Here is a 25,117-nt window from a genome sequence, read left to right as displayed (position 1 = left end):
ATTAGGAGGAAAGGGTTGGATGCTAATTTGCTGGAACAGATGGGGCAGGAGTCTGAAATCCTATCCCACATTGTACATTTATTTATTATATTTAGTATGGAACTATATAATTTGTGACACCTATTTTCAGTGACTTGCAATAGAAGTTGTGAGCATCCATTTTCACTTTCCAAGTTTTGCACCCAGACAAAATACTGGGATTGGTTTTAGGAACAGAAGATGAAATCCCAGGGCTCATCTAGATAAGGGCAGTGAGGAAAGTAAAGTGTGGGGGGGAAGCAAGTTAATTGCAATGTGAAATCTAGCAGAAAATGACTGTGATTCATTCAGCCATAAACACAAAAGCAAGGAGTTTTTGTTTAAATCAGTGGAAAGCTTTAAGTCAAGGTGGTTGTGTTTAAACATTACCACTGGGGAACTGATTAGTCTAGTTGAGCCTTCTTTTAAGAGTCAGGAATCCTGATGCTGGTCTTGTGTGCGATGAAGTGTGTGGAGTTCAGCAAAAGTGCTCTTCCTTGCGCCTGTGCAAGCCGAGATGGAGTCCAGTAAGTGTGAGTGCCCCAAACTCTACCAAAAGGTTGCAAGGCCACCTTGGTTTTCTGCCAAGGCTTTGCAATGCTACAGATGGAAAGCTCTGATGAAAAAGCACTGATTAATCTGCGTCCGTTTAAGGCAGAACTGCCTTTATCTGTACAGGAGCTCCAGGGTACAGCTCCCCTTCACCTGTTGGGAGGTAAGATGCTGTGCAGAGAGGCGAGGGCTTGGGTCTGTTCTGGCAGCTCTGCTCCAGGGACTGCGTGCGCTGGCAGACAGACAGCTGGCAGTAGATTGTACCTCAGAAATCTCATTGCTGTGCTGTAGCTAGGTTCTCTGTTTCTCTTCTGTATTCTTCTGTCATTCCGTGGTTTCCTGCATCAGTGAGATTCAATATACCTTTCCTATTGTGATAATTTTGAACTTCTTTGGAATGCAGAATGGTAAAATGTGTTCTAAATTCTTGCTTTCTTTTTGTAATTGCTTAATATCTGCTTTTTAACATCTTCCAAATCCCTGGGAAAGTCCAGGTAGGTTATTATCAAACCACATGAATTACACCAGTTTCTAGTCCCTTTCCAATGCCTTTCTCCTAGATAATGTGGCTCTAGACTTCATACTTGCAAAAAAAAAAAATAGTCTTGTTGTAGTTACTACTGTTAAACCCGGAGAAATTTTGTGATCTTAAATGCCTAGAGACCTGTGGGATCACATGTTCTTTTCAGTCATTCAGACACGCATTTCTCTATGAACTTTGAGTGGTGTGAAATTGATAGGATTGATTGCATAAGCTAAAGACAATTACTAATCAGCATAGATAAATTCTAAGGAAAAACCTGTTGGCATACAGGTCCATGAGCAAGACCATTGCCTATACCAGTGCTTCATATATTTAAACCTTGTATTTCTTAATTATATCTCTGTCTTCTACTCTGTACCACTCTTGAAATTGTTTTTTTTAGCTGATTACTTTCCAGTAGTGCATGAAGTGATGTGACCAGTGGCCATCAAGCTTGGTTTGTTCTTTCCCATCTCCTCCCCCTGTGGAGAATTGCGTATGCCATGAACTGGTTTGTTTGGGAGTTACGAGTTTGTATTTTTTATTTTTAAGAGTATGCATTTTAATGCATGTGTGCTAGGGAATACGGGACAGAATTGCAATTTGCTCTTGTACTGGGAAGCACTGAGGTTTGTGCTGTTCTGTGTTTTCTGTGGGTGTTAAAGTTTGCTACAGGCCTCAGAGCTTTCTCTTCTGCGCAGATGAGCTGTGTCTCCTCTGTGCCAGAGGAGTAGGGCCTGTAACAACTGTTCCTCAGTCTGGAGTTTCTGGTGTATGCTGGCAGTTGTGTGAGTCCTGAGAGCCACGTATGAATCGGTCTAAACTCTGCCCTTCAGCACTTTCTCTCCTGTATCTCTCCAGCGCAGCAGCTGGGCAGGATTCTGAGCTGTGTCAGCATGTGTGTGTCATGTACAGAAGCATTAGGAAACAGTTTGTAGTTAGTCAAGCCCACCTTTGTTTGAAACAAAGTGGAAGTGAACTAACCTTTTGTGCTCTTTAGCCCTGCATTTCACTGAGCAAAGCAGACTGTGACCTTGCTGTGCTCCTGTGGCTGGATGGGCAGGGACAGTAAGTGAACTGGCACAAATACTTGGATGTTGAAAAGAAAGTGGTAATGGATAGCTGGATGTGTGGACTTCAGGGGATTTTTCTCATGTTCAATTGATCGGACTTATTAAGATTTTTTTGGTGTTGTTATTTACCTCTTTATGGCTAACATGCAACTGCTCTCTGAGCATATGTGTAAAAGAAGGCTTAATATTCTACTTTCTGAATTAATCTTTTTCACTATACATAGCACTTCTGTAATTGACATGTGAGTTGTTACAGCTTCAGCAGTCTTGTGTAAACACATTACAGTTAATTCTTTCTCTGTTCTTTCCACTTCCAGTTCTTTCCAGTCACTGTGAAAGACTTCAGGGGAAAGCCAAGACACCACTCTAAACCAGTACTTTAAACCATTTCTATACTATGATACTTTTCCTTATACAGGGAGAGGATCCTTTAGAAACAGCTTCTCATGTTGCAGAGACCGAGCCTTTGTGCTGCTTTCCCACAGGCTAGCGCTGCTAGAGCAATGTTTGCTTGCAGCACTCTTCTACCAGATGTTAACTCCCACCCTGACAACTCTCCCCCTCAGAGTTCTAGATCACAGAACAAGTTATCCTTCTCCTATTATTGGTGAGTATATTACATCTAAATGGTTCTGTCTTCACATGCGCCAAGATGATAACATTTTCCCACCCTACAGCCAGTATAAAACTTTATGGTATTATTGACTTGAGCACATCTCAGCCAGACCTTGGTGTTATTGATTTAATGACTATCTCTTCTTCTCCCTCCCCTCTTTATTCTGCTCTATTGTTAATTCTCATTTTATTAGAACTGCTGGTGCTCCGAGCTTTTTATTGAATTAGTACAAACTTATTTCTATGAGCATGATACCATAAATTATCTGCTGACCGTTCCCGTGTTGAATGGCAAGGTAATAAATACAAGGAAATTCAAAGAAGTTAAACTCGGATCTGTTTGCCCTCTGAGTCAACTTCTCTCCTTGAACAACTGTGCTAGACCATGAAAAAAGAGATATAAATGTCACCCAGCATCTTAATACCTGTTGGTAGTTGGTGATGTCATTCAGAAGGGAACTCTTGTGTAGCTGGAGTGGTAGAAAGGGTGTTACATGAAAGCACCATCTTGGGGAAGACATCTAGCAAGGTTTGGCACTGACATTTTATGAAGTTCCTCTGCAGACTGGAACCACTCTTGCTGGCTTAAGAGATTTGTTCCCATCCTCTCACAAGGAAAGAAGTTGCTGGCAGTGCAGGCTAGGTAAAACTCTCACCATTGAAAAAAATGAACAAGCAAGCCAAAAGTACTTTATAAATCCAGCCAGAAAAAAAAAAGTGGTAAGAGATTGTCTTTTGAGTTAAATTCAATCAGTTCTCTGCAATAATCAGAGCTTGCATGATATCTGGTATATATGTTGTCTAGCACTGTTCTGTAGGATGAATGTGTAGGAAATAATGCATGCTTAGTTACTACTGCTCATGCTCTGCTTGTACTCTGTTAGGTCTGGGGACAGAGAGGTGGGCTGATGGGATTATAATTGGCTGTAAACACAATGCATGGTTCCACGGAATATATTTTTTCTGTATGACACTGAGGGTCACAGTCATCAATTTAGTGTACTTTGTCATATACACTGACATTAAGATAAATTAGTTTGTGTGTGTCTTTGAAGAGTTGGAGGTCAGGAATTACACCAAAGGATTTGTTTTCTTCGTTACATGTGTGTGGAATATATGCAAAATCCAACTCTACATCACTAACCCATCCTGCACAAGCTATGACCACCCCCAGGCTCTCTAACATCTCTTTGGTGCAGAGCAAATTGGGGCTGCTAGGGAGCTGGACACAAAGATATAAGATAGTTTGAGGAGGACTTGAGGAGAGACCACTTAAAAATGTATGGTTTCATTCTAGGCCAGTCTTATACCAGTATAATTCTGTAGACTTCTGATTCACAGCAACTGGACAGGAGATCTAGTCCCTACAATGTGTTCTGCTCCTCTCTGCATCATTTAATAAGAGAAATTATTAATGATTTTAAACAGCTACTGATGAACTATCTTTAAAGAGAATGGTAGACAGTGGGATCTTTCTCTGATTCAAAAATGAAAGTATAAATAGTGTAGGTGGAAGACTTGTGGTACAATATATTCAGTAGAAAGCACTCTCTGAGTGCATACATGCACACGTTTATATCTTTACAATAGCATAAATGTATTATCTTTTCATATATAGTAGAGTAGTATCTGAGCATGAAGGAGACTGGAGGACGCAGAAGAATGAGGAAGGTGAAGGAAATGTTCTTGAACAATCTGAAATTACAGTAATATCAGCAGTGATTAATTCAGTAAAGGAAGTAATAATTCACCTTGCAACTCAAAACTTGACAGATGTTGAATTCAATATGGTAACTTGTTAAATCAAATCTCAGGTCAGTCATAGAATAAATGTTAGTGGTTAACACCTAGAGCCTTGGTGTTGTGGAACCCAGGACTCTGAAACTCTATTTCTTGGTTTGTCTTTAAGCAAAATACTTGACCACTGGTGATGCTCACAAGCCTCTGATTGGGCAGACTGCAGGAATTCAAGTTATGAAATAAGTGATACATGCTGCAATATGTTCCTGCTGGTGACCCATGAATATACACTTAGCACTTAATTCTCATACCTTTGCAGAGGAGTTTGTGCTGAGAACTTTCAATCAGTGCAGTTTTTATTAGCTGTTTACTCAGGCTGTTTGGAATGTGTGATTGCTCACCTAAGTCACATACTTTTGCATTTCTACAGTGTGCTTGGCTGGCTGAAATGTTAATGAATAACAGATTACAAACAGCAAATAATGAATAGTGAATACTCCTGCCTGCACAAAGATCCTCTTGCTCCTATGTAAATACTTACATTATGGAGTCCCATATCCCAGCATTTCTCCAAATGACAGCCTGTTCACAGAAACAGAGTTATCTCTGCAGCACAGAGGAAGCTCTGTGTTTGCTAACGCAGGGTTTCTTATGTAGAACTTTGAGGCTTCTTAAAGTAGGGAAATACTTCCTGGAAAAAAAGTAATGCAACAAGTTGTTTTTAATTTCTTAAAGTATGTGATGCTATGTGAGTGTGACCCTGTTGACACTGGAGCTCTAAACTTTTGGAGCTGTGAGTGTCCTAATCAACCAAACCCAGTGCAATGGGCTGTCTTTGTGAAAACAGACATGGCCATGCCTAGTTTTACAGGATGTTTCTTGGCTCTAGAAAGATGTCTTAAATCTTAAAATGGAACTCTATGCATTTTTTTAGATTGTCTCCTATCCCTGGCAGTCTCGATTCTGATCTGCTACTTCACTCTGTAATAATGGACAGAATAATAAAAGTGCCACCTGTCCAGAGCTGTTCTTCCCAGAAAAAAGTCATTTGTTTCAGTGACTGGCTGCAATTCTACTATAGAATGTAAATGCTTAATGTAGAAGCATGCATAATGTACGCATAAATATTTCCACACATGCATGTGTTTCTTTTTCAGGAGAATTTTTATTAAGTGCCCATCTGTGGCAAAAATCCAAAATGTCAGGAGTGAACATTTAAGAAAGGGAAGTGGAGTGAGTTGTATGGGTTTTTGTTACTGTGTATGGAGCTAACACAGATTGAAGCATAATGCAAGCTGATCCGAGTTATTGAACTGCCACCCCTGTGCTCTGCATGTTCACAGCCACTGTCTCCTTGGATAAGGCTATTACAGGAAAAAGAGTAGAAATTCCAAAGGTTGCTGGGAATAATAATTTAGAGACACTGGAAGGAAATGAGTGAGCTTTAGGAGGTCCTCTGAATCATTAACTGAGGTCACTTTCTTCCTCCTCTAACATACTCTGTTCCCTGTAATAAGGTGGGTGCAGTGGGGGAGCTTTGCTCCAAGACAATCAAGGGAAAACAACCTTCACTCTAGTGAGTATTTAAGCTCAGCTGGAATAAGATAGAGCCACAAATATCAGAGTAGAAAAAAAGAATTGTAGAGTAAAATGGGCTGTGTATTAAGTAGGCTTTAGCATGGGAGAGGACTGGGCCAGTAATTATCTACCAGTACTATTCTGACTAATTCTTTTACTGGGACACACTATGAAGTACATAACTCTTTAACCCTTTTCATTCTGTGGAGGCATTGAGAAGTGCTAAAGCATTAAAATTGATTGTTAGAATGCCCTCATGTAAATCAAGTGTAAACATCAGCAAAGGAGGTCACCCCATTCCTCTATAAGCTATAATAGCAGCATTAACAATAGCTTCTCAGTTAGCAACTGCACACCGTGAAGTGAGAGTCCCCACCATAATGGTTATGTCAGTCCAGCAATGTGAAACGTAACATCTGAGAGCAAAGATGTGACTGCCTCTGTGATTCGCACCCTTTCTAGCCACGTTGGCTGTACCCATCCTTTGTTGGGATGTAAAGCAGCCATGCAGGCTGTAAGCAAGACCAAGCTCAGGATAATCACTGCTGGCATGGTCCTTCAACACACAGGGACCCACTCCAGTTTTCTCAAGCCATGCTGTGTGAACAGGAACATGAATTTATGGTCAGGCACTATGTGAACTTGATGTCTTCGCATCCACAAAGGTGTGTTGACTGGGCAGAGATCTAATTATTTGAAGTAGGCACAAGAAGCACACCTGGTCTTGAGCTCAGGCTCAGAGCCACAGTTAACTAAGTGTCTATACTTAGAGCCTGCATCTGCCTTTTAACAGGCAGGCAAAACAGTCTGAGAGGAGGTGGAAGGAATAGTACCAAAGCATGCAATGTTTGCATGGTAAGCAGTTGTCGCGGCTTTAAACGAGTTCCCCTTTAACAACCATCATGATTTTGTAGGCATACGTATTTTTACACACCATTTCTGACCTTAGCTTCTGTGATTCACAGTATTACTTGTTTGAAAAAGCATGGTGTAACTAGTTCAAATTTGATCTGTGGCAGGTTTATAGATTAGTAGAGTGTAGTTTTGCTTTCTTTAGCAGGGAAGACTTGGTCACATTTCTCTGTCTCAGCAACATCAGTGCTCTATACAAAAATGCAAATGCCTCAATAAAACAGGTAAGCGTGATTTACGTGCAGATGACTATGAGGGAATAGAACTCCCTCTGACCTCCTGCACCATCACCTGGAATCTCCCTTGGTTTGGGAAGAGACTGTTTAAAATATTAATGTCTTGAATAATGAATCACTGTACATGTAAATGAGCTATTGGTATAACAATTCTGAATAACTCTGTTTTAGGCACATTTCAATGATTATTTGACCATTAACTTCAGTAAACATAAGAATGTGAAGAGAAGAGAAAAAAACATATATAATTTCTCTATTATTTAGCTTTGTTTTAAATGAAACCCTTGGAAAGATGTATATCATTTTAACTTTCGTTCCAGAGGCTTTTATGTAAATTAATTGCATTGGAGAATTGGCAAGAACATTTATTCAATTTAGAACAGCCGTGATTATAAGCTTTACATTAATATAACAACAATTTAACAGTGGCTGATAGATGGGACACAACCATGTAATTATCAAAAGTGAGCCACTTTCTTGATCTCTAATTAGTTCTATAAGCAAATATAGTTTTGCTGGAACTAATAGCTATATTATAGCTGGCAGTGAGGTGAGTGCTGAACTTGAGTTCAGGTACTGAGCATGGAGTGTTGCACATCCAAAGATTTTTCTATTTTCTGATTTAATCGGATGTATAATTCAATTATATGTGCGGAGCAAAAGCAAGCACTTGCGCACATAGGAATAACCTTCTCTTTGCTGCAGTGTCCTTTGACTTCTTTAACAGACAGCAAGCACCCAACTTGGGGTTGTTTCTGTCAGGGAACACAGGTATAAAGAACTGCCATTAGTGAGAGAAGGGCATTTTGAGCTGTTAGTATTTTACACCCGCTTAGCAGAGAGACAACATGTAAAGACAACGGAAAGCGAGACCTGGATTGAAGCAATGATTTTATTTTTTTTCTTGCTCTGCGTTTTGTGACAGATGAAATTTTAACTTGGCTAACTATGTCTCTGTCCATCTAGAGTACTGTATTGCAATGAGCTTTTCCTGGCGCTGCTTTGGGTTAGTCATCACACAACTTTCATTTGTTTATGGCATCTCATTAGCTTGGTAGTTCTTTAGCCATAGAACTCAGTTTGCTCTTAGACATCCATTTTCATCCTGACTCATTATTTAATGAAGCTAAAAGTGAAGGTTGGGAAGGACTTGTTTCAATTATCATTCATAGAAAGGCTGGAGAATAACCCTGTTCTTAATAGTACTGTAGTGACATAGCTCACATTCTGTTGCACATCATGTAAATGTGGTCTTGTCGTGAGGCCTCTGAACCAAAGTAACTGGGCACTGACCTTGTGTGCAATTTTGTAAAGTCTGTTTATTTTTGTTGCTGCACCATAAATTGTATTTTTTAGCTTTTATTGCATATATCCTCTTCAGAAATTCTTTCTCTCATTAGAGTAAACTAATTACCAAGTGCCAGTGCTTTGTTCCAACTGAATCTGAGCAATTGTCCTAGTACTAATTGCTTAAGGGCAACTACCATGATCTATCAAGATCATAGCTGGGCAGCCCTAATGCATTTAGTGGGGAGATTAATGAATTTATTAAGCATTTGGCCCAATGCAGCTTCTAACAAATGCATTTTGTGAATATCACAGTCCTGGCGAGTGAATTACAGACTTGTTACTTGGGCTGCTAGAGCCTCTTGAATAGAAACCATGATTCTTGTCAAAGCCATTAGCTCCTTTACAAAACAAGGGCTGTCATTTCCTTAAGTAGCTCTGCACATATCACAGGCTCCAGCATACAATCCAGTCACTTTCTGTCTCTATCATAATTCCTCATGGAACCTGAGCTTCTTCTCTCCAGGGACTTTCCTTTGTGAGGTGGAGGCTGGTTTTGCAGGAAAGGTGCTTCAAGTCTTGCCAGGTGCAGAATAAGTTATCAGGTCAGCAAACAGTGCTGGAATAAGCAGCATGATTTTTTAAATTCCTTTTCGTTGGAGGAAATAAAGTGATAGGGTGGCGGTTCTCCTCAGCGTGTGCATAATTTTCTTCTGCTGCTGTGTGTATGTGGGAAGGGGCTGCTCTTGTTCATGCATGACTCCATGGCTTGCACATCAAGAGGGGATGTTCTGTAGCAGAATTGAAAGAAAAATACGTGCCCCTCGGTTTTCTGTTGGACTGTGCAATGTCAGAGTAGAGAGGAACTTTGTTATTCTTTGTGCTGAGAAGGAACTGAACAGACCTGGGATTTTATGTCTTTGCTTGATGCAGTTTGTGCAGTGGGGATCATGAAATTATGAGTACATGAAAAGAATCTAAACAATGTGGATAGGAAAGCTTTGAACATGAAAATAAAGTGGAATCCATAGATCTGATTGCTCTGTAATCCCATCTTCACTTTCACTCACGTTAGTGATTCAAAAAAGAAACGCTGAATTTCAATCTTTGCTGCTTCTACTATCCTTGGTACAAAAGCTTTAATGTCACTCTTTCTACATGATGCAGTGTGGCATCCACCCCTGGTGGCGAAGCAACCTGAGTATTCAAAGCTGTGGGGACAAGCAAAGGAGCTGATCTTCCTCCCATTGAAGGCAGTGGCAAAACTTTGTCTGACTTCACCAGCATGTGGTCATGCCCTGAGAAAAGAAATAGATTTTATTTCCAAGCTTCCAAAGAGTTGTTTTATAAATGGCAGGGAAAAAAAGGAGGCAAGGAATTGTGAATAATGCCCCCCTCCCAGCATCTTTGTCACACATTTTAGAGGTTGGTAACACAGACTTTGTTGTTGTCAGCAGGGTGTCAGTCTGCTGCTGCTGAGCTATCACTTCTCAAAACCACCTATTCCCCTTACCCTTCCTTGTGTATTTTTATTTTCAAAGGATGGGATTATGAAGCAGAGCAGTGGATCGAAAGTTTTTTTCGAAAGCCCCCTGCAACTTCAGAAATATTGGGTGTGGTGGTGTCCCTTTTCTTCCCCACTTTCTCTGCTTATGGTACTGAGATCTTCAAAATGCCTGGTGAAGGTGCAGTTGGGGAAGCCTAGGGCCATTTTCTGATCCATCTGCTATGGCTGTTAAAGTAAAGGGTCTGTATACAGGTCTTGCTCTTCTCCTGTGAGCCAGCATTAAAAGTAGCAGATGGTCTGAAGTGCTCATTGATCTCTCGCCATTAAATGTCACAGAAGATGTACGTAACATCCCTCTTCCTACAGACCCTAACAGGCGTCCTGGTCTGAGCTTTCAGCAGTTGTCAGTGTGGGGAAATGAAAAGGCAGAGCTGCTCCGGAGTCCCATCAAATGTGAATATTCCATACAGGAAAAAAGTGCCCTTAATCTGAGATAATGACTTTGCTTTTTGTGAAAAAAGGAAACTATTATTCTTGGGGAAAAATAATGGGGTTTGAGTTGCTCAGAAACAGCTAGATCGTAGCTATTTTAGCAAGATAGCTACTCTGGGAAAAAAGTGCCAGTTCCTCACAATTGAGGTGGCCTTATGCTGTTCTTGCATGACTAGCTTGGACTCTGCCACTGATGTTAGCGCAATGGGGAATGCTTTTGGCATGTCAGACAATTAAAATAACCACTAGAAAGATACCTGCATTTAGGGCTCAGTCTACAAAGTTGCTGAGAATTTGGATTAGGAGCGTTGTACCTCATTCAGCTATATTCAGTGTTATTTTAAGTCATGCAGGTAGGAATGTGAGGTGCTTGTTTAATCCTTCGCAGGTGAATTAATATTTGTCAGTAAGCATATTTACAGTCTTCAAATCGCAGTACAGATTCATGCATTGTTAAGTATCGGAGTATCCTGTACACAAGCGCATCCCTGGATGCTTTTTTTTTTTGAGAAAATGAAGGATTCCATTCCCAATCTGTCCTGAGCTTTAAAAGGCCATTCATTTTATTAGGAAGAGTCAACAGAAAATGCTCTATTCTGAGGAAAGGATTAATCTCTTTTGGATAGTGGCTGTGAGATATATGTGTGTGTGTATGTTTTTATATATATACTGTCGCCATAGCCACCTCTTAGCTGGGATAGATGCAGAGTTAGTACATTCACAGAAGAACCTGCAGCACCAGCATTTTGAAAGACATGCTGAGGGTTATTTAAACAGTCCGTGATTCTTCACTGGATATTTGTAGCTGACCAAAGCAGCTCAATTTGCAATTAATCAGGAATTCCCTTCTGTTTTCTCTGTAGCATCAGCTGTAGCATCTGCTCATGGTTTGCAGGGGGTATTTATTTAATTCTGAAATCATGTACAGATTTATGCAAAAATAATTGCCACATGTTATAATCGTTGAAAAGCCAAAGATGAAACAAAATGTAGCAGTTTAAAAATTCTGATTGTTATCTTACTTGAATGTTAAAGCATCACCTGGACTCAGAAGAAGCATATTTGTCCTATCGGTGACTCTCTTACCTCTAGATAAACAAATTATATTCAGGAGTGTGGGCCAAGAAGTGAACAATAAGAGAATAATAATCTGGTTAAGACTGCAAGGGAAGAGATATCCTAACTGGAACAGTGAAATTATTCAGGTTGGAAGGTGGCCAGCATGTATGGACCCCTGCCAGAGGCCAGATAGAGAACTTGATGGATCAGCCATCTGATTTAGTATGGCAAATCTCACCACATGCTTCCTATACAGGGGAAATGTATACCATCAGCGGTCATCTTATTCACTTTGTGCTTGACTCCCAGTTACCTAATGGGACTTGTTGCAAAGCAAAGTGGGGAAAAAAACCCCATCTGATTCTGTGTTCCGTACAAATAGAAAAAGATGACTGCTAAGATGGTCAGAAATTGTCTTTGTCGGGATCCACTTCCATTGAAATTAATGGGTGATTTCCACTGGCAAGTACTGACAGATTTCCTTTCATTCTGACTTTATCCACAGAAAAATAAGCTAGGCCTGAAAATGAGTCTGCTAGTATGGTGGAGGGGGTGTGTCTCAAATTCATTATCCCCCATTATTATAGCTAGGTAGTTTTTCCCAATTGGAACACCAATGAATGAAGGAATTCATCCAGTAACGAATGTTTCACAAGGGGCTAATGTAGATGCACAGCCCAGAAAAACTTAGTGCTTTATAACTGCTATACATCTTGGAGCTTGCTTGCTTTCTATGCCCAGGTACTGTTCCAGCTTCTGTAAATAGCTAACCTATGGTCTGGATGAAGAAAATACAGAAAAATCGAATCCAGAGTAGAGTTAGAAAACAAACAAGAATCAAGACTTCAGGCAAGCATGTGTTTATCTTGAAACAGAGAGGAATGTCTGATCGATATCTTATTGTTTCAGTTAAATTTATTTGGGTAATTTTCAGCCAATTTTGATGTAAAACACCTACTGGGTTATTTTAAAAGTATGCATACACTTGTTGTAATCCAGTTTCTTCCTGGGGAAGTGGAAATGAAATACATATGCCCCATCAAATCCAGCTTGAGAAATATATTGTTTGTTACCAGCTGTCCAGTAAATTCCAACTGATAGTATTAATGTGATAGGTTTTTTGTATGTGAGTGTAGTCAAAGAATAGGAACTAATGTTTGACCTAGCTTCATTTCACATGGAAAATCTGGAGTTATTTTACAATTTGACCGTAATAGACCATAATAATCTGACACAATTATGAACCTTGCATTATTATAAAAATTAGCCTTGCTTAAACTAACTTTGTTCTGCATTTTAAGGATTTGCCTTTTTGTTTTAAAGTGCTTGTCCTTTTTCCCAGGTGAACGCAATTTAGATTTCTCCTTGACCTTTATATAACAATGAATGCTGTTATTTTTTGCTCTATTATTCCTCTTATCTTTCTGCCTGTGAACTATTGTTCACCCCATATTGGCTACTGGTACAAATTGTGCCCTGAAATCCAAGTATACACACAAAAAAAGCAGATCCTCAGTTAGTACCTGATTTTGCCCCTGCCAATATAATTTGGCTGACAGTCCATCCCATTAAATTATTAGAGCTAGAACTTCTATACTAGTGAAGGTCCTAGCAGCTAGCTCCACTCCAGTTTTGTGGCATTTCTACAAATAATAATTGGCACCTAACAGATTTCATCTGAGCATTTTGAAGTACGTTGCACAAATTATTGAAGAAATGAGCTAAATAAGTTACATTATGATAATTTTGCCAGGTTCATTTTATGAACAGAACCAGTGAATCTCAAAGAGTAACAGTCCCTTCAAGGTTATACTTCAAGTCACTGGGAGAAAGAAAAATAGAAGCACAAGCCTTATTTCGTATTCTCTCTCCTCTCAATACACTTACAGTTTTTCTCTTTTAATTTTCCTTAGAAAGCTACTCCAGTGAGATTGCACAAGTAATTCAGAATGAACAGTCTATGCCTGATTATCAGTCTTACACATTGAGAATTCCCTCAGGTTGTATGTTCTCTTTGCTTTCCAATAAATATTTTTATTTATTGCTGTGTTAGTAATAACCTTACTACAGGCTCTCACCAATGTTTTTTCTATGGCTTAAAGCCGAGAAATCTCCAGTGAGCCTTAACCACTGATACCTTTCTTCTATAGTGAAGAGGAAAACCTCACTGGTTGAGGTTCTCATAGAAACCTTTGGGGTGATAAATATAACTTTCATAGACCAGTCTTGCAGTTGGCTTTCACCTCTTAGAAGGGTCAAGTTAGGGTCCGCTTGGCTAAGATTTACTTATACAGGACCATTGGACTGTGTAGGGTGCACCTTAGCTGGCAGCTGGCCGGTGTCACTGCAAGGCTGCTTTACATCATCTTTGAAAGGGTGTGGAGATCTGAGGGGGGTACTCGGTGACTGCAGAAGGACAAACATTGCATCCGTCTTCAAAAAAAGACAAGGAGGAGGATCTGGGGAACTACAGGGCTGATAAGCCTAACCTCAGTGCTTGGGAAGAAAGTCCTCAGAAGTCATTTCTAGGCACATGAAGGACATAGATGATGATTGCGCCTGGAACAGCATAGCCCCGTGGAGCAGGACAGGCAGGGACTGACATGCTAGGTCCGTCTCCAGGGAAAGCATACCTTCAGGAAGTTACAGTTTCAGCTTACTTGTGATGCCCATAAAACAAGCAATCTGGAACATGTTGCACAAAACACATGAACCAAAGAAGCGCCTTCCTTTTCAGAAGGTGCCAGATTCATACTGTTGCACAGTAGTAATTACATAGGGTAACATTAAAGTGAATGCGAGCCCCTTTGTCGTGTTCTCTGGACACAGTCATGACTGGAAACAAGATAGCAGGAATTCTCCTCTTTGCCTTATTTCTCACTACAAATTATAAAGGATTAATTAAAATTGTATAAAGTTGAAAGTGTGCCCAAGGTAAACATCAAGCTACATGGAATTGCACTGAGAAGCATTTGAAGTGCTATTTTCTATGGCTCAGGCTGGGAGCATCTTCATACTGCACTTCGAATTGAATATACAAATGAGGAGAACGAAGACATAAGAACATTTTGTTTCTGTTATTTTTGAACAGGCTCAGAATTTTATCTTGAGTTGAATTGACTCAGCAAAGCTGCACACTCTTTCAGTCCTGGAGAAAAGACCACAGACACACGTGCACACATACACTCACTCTTAAAATAATGTCTGCTTTTCCTTTTTCCTGGCTCATTTGCACCATCTTTTAGAATCACGCAGAGCTTGTCTTGCAGCTTGAGTACTTGAGTACAAAGGTGTCTTTTAAATGTCATTGGTGGTCTAAATTAGATATTGGAGTGGAAGGGGTGATGTGGCAGGCCGTTACACTGTGGGAATCATTAGATTCATTGGAGGTGCATGGAAAAGAAAGCTGCAACATGCTTCCAAACCTCCAGTTACTCCCAAGTGTTAGAAAGAGAGCTAAGATCATCTGAGTCATAGGACGTGTGTATCTTACCGTATATCAATGTTTGTACCCCTTCCCTCTCCCTAGTTTCATCTATGCTAAATCTCTCTAGTGGCAACACCTCCGTCCTTACTTAAGGGAATCTATTTGATGGCTTGCATTAGTGTCTCTCTGAAATAGCTGAAATGCTTTATGACCATACGCAGGCTAGATGTAAGTAGGGTACAATAATTACTTCTATTATTAGTGGCTGTGCAGCCATTCAATCAAACTTGATTCTGCTCAGGTACCTGCACAAAGCAAGTCCACTACATGCTAAAGAGGATTGACGCAGGAACTGTATGTTTCTGAGCAAACAAATTTCTGCAGGGCTGGTCGTTTCATTTTACTCTGTGCAGAATCTTTATATGGCACAAATAGAATACAGCACTAAATCCATTTAGACCCCTTGGGATTTTAATATTCTGGGGTTATTTGTGTAACTTCATAGTTGAACAAGTTAAGGTTTTATTTGAGCCTGCCATAGTGCAATCTGTTCTTTCAATATGCACAAGATAGAGCTAATTGTGGACCGTTAATACAGTCAAAGAGCCCCAGATGAGTAAGGGGCTGATTCTGATGCTGTTCTCACCATGTGCAAATGAAATGACCTCTATTGGATTTGTCTAGGCTTACACATTTTGTGCTAGCAGCGGAATCCAGCTGTAAGAGTCTAGGATTTATAATCCTGATGAGTTGTTCTCTTACTTCAGTGTACTGTGTGTGAGTGCTAGCAGCTTTTCTGCACAAAATAACTAGGTTTGCCCTTTGCTTTTCTAATTCCAAAATAGCCTCAGGCACCAATTCACCTTCTGGAAGAATAGCTTACAGAAACCTTTAGAAGTACACAGATACATAGATAGATTTTTAAATTACAGCACAATGAAAGAGAGAAAGTGATGCAGGGGCTCCTCCAGGGCAAGACACAGATATTTTGGCAAAGTTGCATGGGTACCCATGCTGCAGGGTAAGACAGATAGGTCAGTCTGTCTTGCCACAAGGAATTGTGACCTATACAATACTATCTAAGCTGGCTTCTTTTGTCTGCATCGGGTACCAGTGGTAGTAAAGATTTGCTGAATGGATTTCAAGGATTCTGTGAAGACTTGTAGGGTTTGCAGTGGTCCAAGTCAAAATATTCATTGCTTTTGGTAGACAAGCTAGTTAGAAGCTTATTTGCATGTGGTATGTATGAGCCAGTTGTCCTCCTAACTGCAATGCAAACTTGGGCTCCACGTGTGGCTGAGGTGTGTTGGCAGAGCTACAGAGAGTTTCTCAAGCTGCAGTGGCTGAGTTTCATTATTTTGTCAGAGCCCTAAGGGGCTCAGGGACTGGAAAAGCAGGGATTGCTGAAGGGTAATTGAAAGTCCTATCTCCTTAAGGCTGGCACTATGTATGTTGCTTAACACGAATACGAGGCTGGTCAAATTAACACCAGCATAGCTGACTATCACACACACTCAATCAAAAAACAGAATTAAAAAAAAAAACAACAACAAAAAAAACCCAAAACCAAACCCCCAACCAACCAAACTCCAAACCCAGTTCTCCTTTCCATGAATACTGAGTTGTCACTAAGGACCAACCTCCTCAAAAATAGCAGTGTACTGATGATCATTCCTGATTGGAAACTGAGAGCTAGTGTTTTTTCTGCAGGGAAAACATCATATGCTTGAAAGTAAAGATTTATGTTGTGATAATTGACTTCACCATTACAGCATGGATTGCACAGGCACTTCCTATTGCATGTGCTAACGAATGTCTCTCTGCAGCTACAATATATTAATATGTCTGTGAATAAATAGTCATTGTTCGTGTCAAAGTGCAGAACTCAGCTTGGAGGACTGGCCTTAAATAACACTTTTATTGTTCACAGACAGGATTAGGGAATTGGATTCTGGAGAGCAGAGGTTATAAAAAAACAAACAAGGGGCCCGATTCTCCTCTTACATGCTCTTGTTTGAAACTCCATTGACTTCATCAGAGCTGCCCCCGAGAAGAGGCCCTCAGGATTGTTTCTCCCAAAGAAAGACGTATTTAAGTACCCCAAATTAACAAATTATTTAGATTCCTCAAGCAGAGATGAGAAATCCTAACAACAAAAAAGTTATATTAGGTGAATATTTTTTGTGACTCGTAAGATCAGAAATTTCACTTCACCTTTAATAACCTAGAGTGGCAAAGCTGAAAATAAAGCTTGCTTTATAACATTTAAAAATCAAATTTTCAGATGGATGATTATTCACAGACCTCCTATTAGCTGTCTGCACACATCTTTGTGTTGCTAGAAATATTTGTAACTTTCTGGGTACTACCATTATTTGAAATGTGAAGGAAGAAGCAGTACATTATGTGGAAAGAACTGTTTGGAGTTTTCTGTCTTGTTTGGGGTATTTTAAAGGAAGGGACAATAGTTTTTGCTTGCAGCAAAGAGAAACATTCTCTATTTTCTGTACGCTTGTTATGGTCTTTTTATCATTTTTCCACCTATGCAAAGGCACATACGTGGTCTTTTCCAGGTAAGCTGCACTGGCAGTAGTCTACGTTCCTCTTAGAGTCTGACTTAGACTGGGAGGGAATAGGAACATTAACAGTTACGAATAGCAGGAGTTATGCAAACCCCAGGTGAAGAGTGAAGCAGATGGAGGAATTTAAAATTCTATGCAGCACAAAGACCTTGAAAAACTAAAGAAAAATCAAAATGCAAGCTGAATTTTCAAATGCATCTTCAGTCAGGGAAAATGGGATGCAATTAAGTTCTTCCAACAAGACTTCAGTACCTCTAATGATAAGATTTAAAAGACCAGCTTAATGAAATGTCACAAGGACACCAGCTGTAACAATTCTCGATATCCTGTCTCCTAAGCAGAGCTTTACCTGATGGAGGAAAAATTACAGGGGGGATATGATAAGTGAGTGTTAGCATCTTTATCCCTGCTGTAAGTCCATTGAAATCAATGGTGTTATACTACAGATAAATTTGGCTGTAGAATTTTAAACAGAAGCAACCACAAAAGCAAAGCCTTTGAATGAAAAGTAGCCAGGCTTCTTAAATGAAATAGGAATTTTCCATTACATGATTATTTAATTCCCATTAGCTGTTAGACATGGAACTTCAGGGTAAGACATGCAGTTTCTGTTCCTAACTCTGCTGGTCAACCCTGTGGGTTTAGACACGTTGCTACTCTCTACCGGGCCTCAAATTTGCACCTTTAATTCTCTACATGATGTTTGCCAGTCTTTAGGGGTGCCATGATTGAACTGAAAAATACCTGTCTGAAGATTTCAGAGGCAATGAGTACCCATACAGCTGTTACTTCCTTCCTGGTTGGCAAGTAGTAGAGTATTCCTCCTTTAAAAGGGGTGTTTTATGAAGCTTCCTGGTGTGAGTACTCAATTCTTTTGTATTTGTGTACAGTATCTTCTTTTTTCAAAGAAAAAGAATGTAATTTTAAAGGCAGGACTGTAACTCAGGATCTTCAGCTTCACCTTGAAGCTGTGCTCACAAAATACACTGGACCCAGGGCCAGTAACGTCTTTTTCCTGTCCTCTGTATCAGTGGTGGAAATAATAAGAAACTGTTAAAACTGCAGCAAGAAAGTGTCATAGTTGGGCATTAGGAAGCACTTTCTATAGTTAAGACTGATAAAGCGCTGGAGCAGACTGACTGCAGAGGTTGTGTAATTTCTGTCATTACACATCTTTAAGAACAGGACAATGCGCTCTCAGCAGTTACATAGGTAGTGTTGATCCTGCCTGCAGGCACAGGGTTGGACTAAGTGATTTTTTTCAAGTCCCTTCCGTCCCTGTTTCTGTACGACTGATCTAAAGATGCCGTTGTGATGAATATGGATGTCTTGGAAGGGAAATTTTAAAAGGCTACTTAGTACATGCTGTGTGCTCGAATTCCATGTGAGTTTTTGAAAGTGTCCTCCTCTGCAGGTAGATTCAGTAAATACCCTCTACTCCTCTCTCTCCTAAAAAGGCCCTGCCAATCCTGAGTGATAATAAAAACATGTCTCTTAGCTTCACCCTTCAGCTGCAAAACTTAACATACAGTAAGTCGTCATTCTACACATAAGATGCATCATGTTTTAGTCCTACCCTGAAATCAAATTCTTTAAGCACAACTCCCTTGGGGCAGGAAACTAACTCTGAATACATTTCTTTTGACGACCACATCAACCTGCTTTTAAAAAAATAAATCTATATTTAGAATGCATAATGCAAGCATATCATCTTCTAAACAAGAAAGTAGGACGCATCCTCAGCTAGGATGAAAAGAAAATGAAAAAAAAACTGAATAAGAAAGTCTGAGATTGCTGGTATGGTAAATGCAATGTCAAACTGGCAGGTATTTCTCTAATAAGATTCATGTAAATACAAATATAAACATACTTTGCTGCACAAATCACATAAATGCAGGTACACAGAACAAAAAGGAATGACAAAAAAAGATGGAAAGTGATGAATATTTCCTACCTTCTGCCTCGGCTGCTGGTGCAGAGTATAGGTAGCATTCTGGCTTGACTTAGTAATTGTTCTTACATCACCTTGATGCTGAGCAAAAGCTTTGAAACTTACTAAAGTTTATCAAGCTCCTATGAACAATCAAACATAAAAACAATTTTTAAATGCCCAGAATTCTTATCTTCAGTGGGATTTTTAACCACAGTAAATAACTTCTTTTCCAATTAGGTGCTAGAATCTGCTATTAAGACAGAGTTTCATACCATCAAACTGGAAAATTTTATCCCTGGGCTGGAACTTTTCAAAACCAGGCACATGAAAAAACATATGGAAAGCTTACCTTGAAAGCTCTGCCTAGAGCAGATATTGATAAGGACACAGAGCACCTTACTGTACTGTTCAGGCATCAGGTAGATTTTGCCCAGGTAGTTGGCAGTGAAGTTGGACTGCTAGGTTGTTTGAAATGAATCATTGGTTTCAATCCATATATCTTGGGACAGGACTGAATTTCACTCCGTAAAGTTCTGTATCACATAGATACAGGCATTTGATATGATAAAACTGGATAAAACCCCTTTAAAAGAATGGTTAAAGAAAACCTTTTGAATTATCCAAGAAATCACAAATGATAAGAACATTTTACTGATGATATTGTATATCTGTAGAGTATTGTTCGTATGGACTGCTTGTCAGAAAATGGTTAAGTGTTTTATATTGTTACCAATTTTCACTTGTGTTAGTTTAAAGGGATGTTACAAACTTCAAGAATAAAAAAAAGCACAGGTTAAAACGAGATAGATTGTGTGGGTAATGAGGCTCGAACTCCTTGTCCTAAAACATTATTTCCCGTAATTGGATTTGATAATATTTTTTTGTGTTCCTTAAGGAGCCACTAAAATTACCAGTGTTATTAATTTTGTAGAAGTGGCAGCGAGGCCATAGTGTGTCAGATGTGATATATCCATATGAAAAGATGGGTTGAGCAAGTTATTGATCTGGTTTCAAAGGAATAGCCCTGTGTGTGAGTGTGGAAGAATCCCATGTTTTACCCTGTAAGTTGGAGAGGCAGCATACACAGCTGCCGTGGTGTGTAGCACCTCTGCTAGCTGCATATCTGCACCATTCCCACTGCCGGTTACACTGGTGGTACCGGTACCAAATTGTAACAGTGCCAAGAAAGTGGAAGAGCTGTTAGCTTCGTTTTTTCAGTCTCTTGCACTGGAAAATCCCTTCTCCAGAATTTGTTTTTGGGGATATTTTAACCACTGAGCACTGGTTAATTGTAACAAAGTAAGCCAGGATAGTATTTTAGTAGCAGTGTTTCAGTAGCACTGTGTCACATCCTTCCATTTTAGCTACCTAAGTTTGATTCTGTGCTGTGGGCTGAGCGCTACCCTGCCATGCTGCTGCAGTGTGTTTCGTTTCTATGTGATCGTTCGGGGGCTGCTGGACTTCCCGGCCTTGCTTCCTTGATTTGAGTGGATTTTTATCAAAATGGGAGGGGCTTGTCCAAGAATCAGTATCATTTAAATTCTCTTTTGAGGATTTGTCAGTTTTCTGGTAGAATAAAAGTAGCGTTGGCAAAGCAGGACTTTAAAACAAAACTGTCCATAGAAATATCCCATTTCAGAGGGTGCTGGAAGGAGATTCTTTCAGTTACTGCAGCAGTTAGAGAAGTCGGACTGCATCTGCCCCAATCAAATAGCATTACAGAGAGGAAATCCAGCCTGCTGGCCAGCAAATTCTCAAGGCAACACTGGGCTGATTCTCTTGTCTTTGCCATTTTCAGCCCCTTACATCTGTTGGGCCATCCCCCTGTGTAATAGCTGCAAATGCTAAGCCATGAAAGTGGATTAAAGAAATACTTGCATCTCTTAGGCGCAGGTCAGCTGGTCTTTCTGCTGCCAGTGGAGAAGCTCCAGCTACTTTCTCTAATGCAAACGTTAGGCTCTTAACCCTTAGGACTGTCAGTGTTTTGTGCTTTCTGCAGCAGCTAGCCCTATAGTTAAGTATACAACAGTGGCCATCCTTGCCGTATCAGTGACTCTGCCACCACACTCCTTCCCACAGTCTCAGGATAGTCCTGATTTTCACATGTCCTTTTCATTCCCAATAAACACCTCAGCCCATGGAATCTGCAGAAGATGTCCTTGGGCAGTCAGTGAAGTAGCTCTTGCAGCACTTTCACCAGCGCTTTCTGAAGTGCTTATGTCAGTTTGTTTCCTCCCTGCCTCTCTCCCCTCCTCTCTCTCTCTCTCTCCTACTGCAGAGAGCTCCAAAAAGAGCTGGGAACTGTCCCTGCGAGCGTTTCGAGCAAGCAGCATATTCAAGTGTCAGCAGAGAGTGTTTACAGGCCTTAAATATATTGTGAGCCTGTGGCTGTCTGCAAATCCACAAGCAAAGCGATGAAGTGTGTGCCTGTTTGCAACCAAGGTGCCCATGCGTCGGCTCTGCCAGGCAGCTGAGGAATATGAGGAGCAACAGCAGCTTCTCTCCTCGATGCCCAGAGTTTAATACGAACGGACAGTGGGGCACTGACAGCTCAGTCTGGAGTCTGCCCTCGTGCTTTCTGCCTGTGACAGGGCTGGTAAGAGGAGGAAAGAAAAGTTGATCCACTGTATTTTAAATACACATCGAGGGACTCTTACTGCTCCTGCTTGCAAGGACTTGTCAACATCATGAGATTCCTGTCCTAGTCTGACAAATGTCAAAACTGGGAAAGACATGTCATGAGAGGAGTCAGGTCTGGCAAGGTCAGCTTCTCTGCCTGTATGTGCTGGTAGCAAACTCAGGTCTTGGCCAGTTTTCAGGCAGTTCCAATTTAATCAGAATCCCCACTCTAAATGTAGCCTTGAGGTTTTCTTCTGACTCACAGTACTCTTCTTATTCCTTGGTTTAGTCCTGTTGAAGAGCAAACTGCTGCATTTTTGATGCTTGTCTCTCCCTTGTTCGTTGCTTGGGTGTCATTGGGCAGGTCTTTATAACCACACTGGAAATTGCTGTGGGTAAATGCGTATGTATCTTAGATGCAAAATAAGTCGCCATGGCTGGATACCCTGGGTGTTCTGTAAGCAGCGTGTGCTAATAATACATTGTGTTAAAAAAGTGGTGATCCCTGTTTTCTCATTAATGCACAGAGATGAAATTCAGTCCAACATATAGGGCCAGCACAACCTGAATGCTCTTTGGATATTTTGAGTGAAACATATTTGGCATGTAGTCATATGGATATTGGTTCTGGAACACAAGGAAATTTTGGCATGTCCTTACCACAGCTTATCTCCAGCTGGCCCCACCAACTCCCAGAGCTGCTTGAGTAATTTCTAAATCAGCATGTCCTTTAATTTCTTTACCATTTGCTTTGCATGTTGGATTTTGCCATGAATAAATCAAGACCTTAGATTTTATATGCTGAAGTGGAGCATGATGATGGATTCCTTGATGGCGAAAGGATTAAAAAAAACCTCATATTTTTGTACACATTCACTTCAATGGCCAGATTTGTTGGAGTGTTGTGCTCCCAGTCAATAGTACCCTTGTAGCTTGTTTGTTTAATTGATGGCAATGCTATGTCAACCTTCTCACGCAGAAGCCTCAAATATTTGCAAACTGAAATACACATAATGTTTGGCATGACTTGATCCTCATTGCAATACAGCTGTAGCTGCTGCAGTTTACACAACAGAGACTGGAGGACAGGAATCCAAATACACTAAATTAATTAGGGTTATGTCCATAAACTTTATTTGGTTCTATCAGGTTTGTGTAGAAATGTTCCCTGCTTGTGCTCAAACATGTTGATTAAACAGTGCTGTGGTTTTTGGTTTCTGATTCGTGATATTAAAGATAACCAGATGATTATGGTGCTGCACTAGGCAAATATTTGTTCTTTATCAGAAGATGCTGCTTTCTCCTCTCCAGTCTTCCCCTCTGCTGAGTTTCATCACATGGGCAGTTACCCCTTTAAATCAATATAATAAGGTTAAGATTACTTCTGGGGGGAAAAAAAAAAAAGCAATGGTTTTGTGTTGTCTACGTAAATGTAGCTTTCTGCCACTCAGTGGCATTACTTTGTTATTGCAGCCCACCCGACCTGGTCCCTGCAGGGCTAGGTTAGGCCCTTCCCTTGAAAATGGACCACTAAGGGATCGTAAGGAAACTACGCTGTGGCCTCAGAATGGTGCATTGCTCTCTACAAGTATATACAGCGTGCAATAAATGTTCCTGCATGACACCATAAAAGTGCCAACTTATTAATTGTTATTACTTTGATTAACCATGTTCCCCCATCATTTGTGCAAAAGGAGGGATAATTCATAAACATCCATGGTGAAGTCTGCTGAAAAGAAACTGCTTCCATTACTAATTTGTTTTCCTTTGTGTTTTCTCAGGGATGTCCGTGTAGATGTTTATCCAATAGGTTTCAGTCCAATTAAACAGTTCATCAGCTGTGAGAAAATTAGCATTTGAATAATCCTGCTGTCTTTAGTGGGACTAATGTGAGGCTTAAAGTGAATTCAGAAACACTATTTGTCACTGCTTTTAAATATCTCTTCACCACTAGCTCTTTTAATTTACTGTCTGTCTGAAAGCAGCATTGCTTCTTGGACCTATAGCAGAGATGATGCCTGGCAGACATCAGCATCAACTCCTGAAACTCTTCTCAGTTGGTACAAATCAAACACAAATAAGAATTTGGCCCTAAGAGTTATACTATTAGTCAAAAGCTTTGCAAGTTGCACAGTTTGTTCTGCGAGGTTTTGGGCACATCTTTGACAATGAGTAGGAATTGCTGGATTTATTGCAGTGGGCTTTGGATTGTGCAATTTTGATACAAGCAGTAACTTTTCCTATTGTGATCATCTAAATTTTCCCTTTCCTGTTCACTTCCAGCAACTACTGCTTTTTTTAATCATGTTCAAAATTTTTTTTTTCTGGTTTCACCATCTGGGACCTCTTTGTTCATTAAATCCTGAAGAAGATCCACCCATTTAATACTCAAAACCAAAACTGGCCTAATGATTTTGTGGGCAACCTGAGTGTCTAAAGTTTCTTAACTTGATACCAAATTATGACTATATATTTAGAAACATACCTAATATAAATCTACATAATTAAATAAAACATCACTTATTTCATGGGCTAAATACCCTGTTATTTGTTCCTTTACAAAAGGAGATAACCTGCTGGACAGATCTACCAAAGTAGCAGACAGACATGGAGAGAGTTAAAAAACAACCGTTTGCTTCTGAATTTTTCCAAAGTTTGATAGAACCAAGATGACAGCAACACGGCTAGTCTGTCCATCTGAATTTTCTACAAAGCTTTAAATACCTCACAAGATAGCTACTTTCTTTATTCTTTCCTTTTTTATTCTCTTCCTTTTCTCTTTTTTTTTTTTTGGTGGTAGCTAAAAAGCCATCCTGAAGTCTGAACCAGTTTATCAGTTTCAAAAGAAAGGATAATAAACCTGTCATATATGGCCTAAGCATCAAGGTTGCTGCTGCTACTCTGATATTAAAGCTGATTAAAAGAAGACCTGACTTTTAGTAGTTCACGTCGTCTTAAGACACT

Source organism: Gymnogyps californianus, chromosome 23, assembly GCF_018139145.2.
Source record: "Gymnogyps californianus isolate 813 chromosome 23, ASM1813914v2, whole genome shotgun sequence".
In the NCBI taxonomy this organism is placed as follows: domain Eukaryota; kingdom Metazoa; phylum Chordata; class Aves; order Accipitriformes; family Cathartidae; genus Gymnogyps; species Gymnogyps californianus.
The sequence above is the reverse complement of the archived record's forward strand: the minus strand, read 5'-3'. Positions refer to the sequence as shown.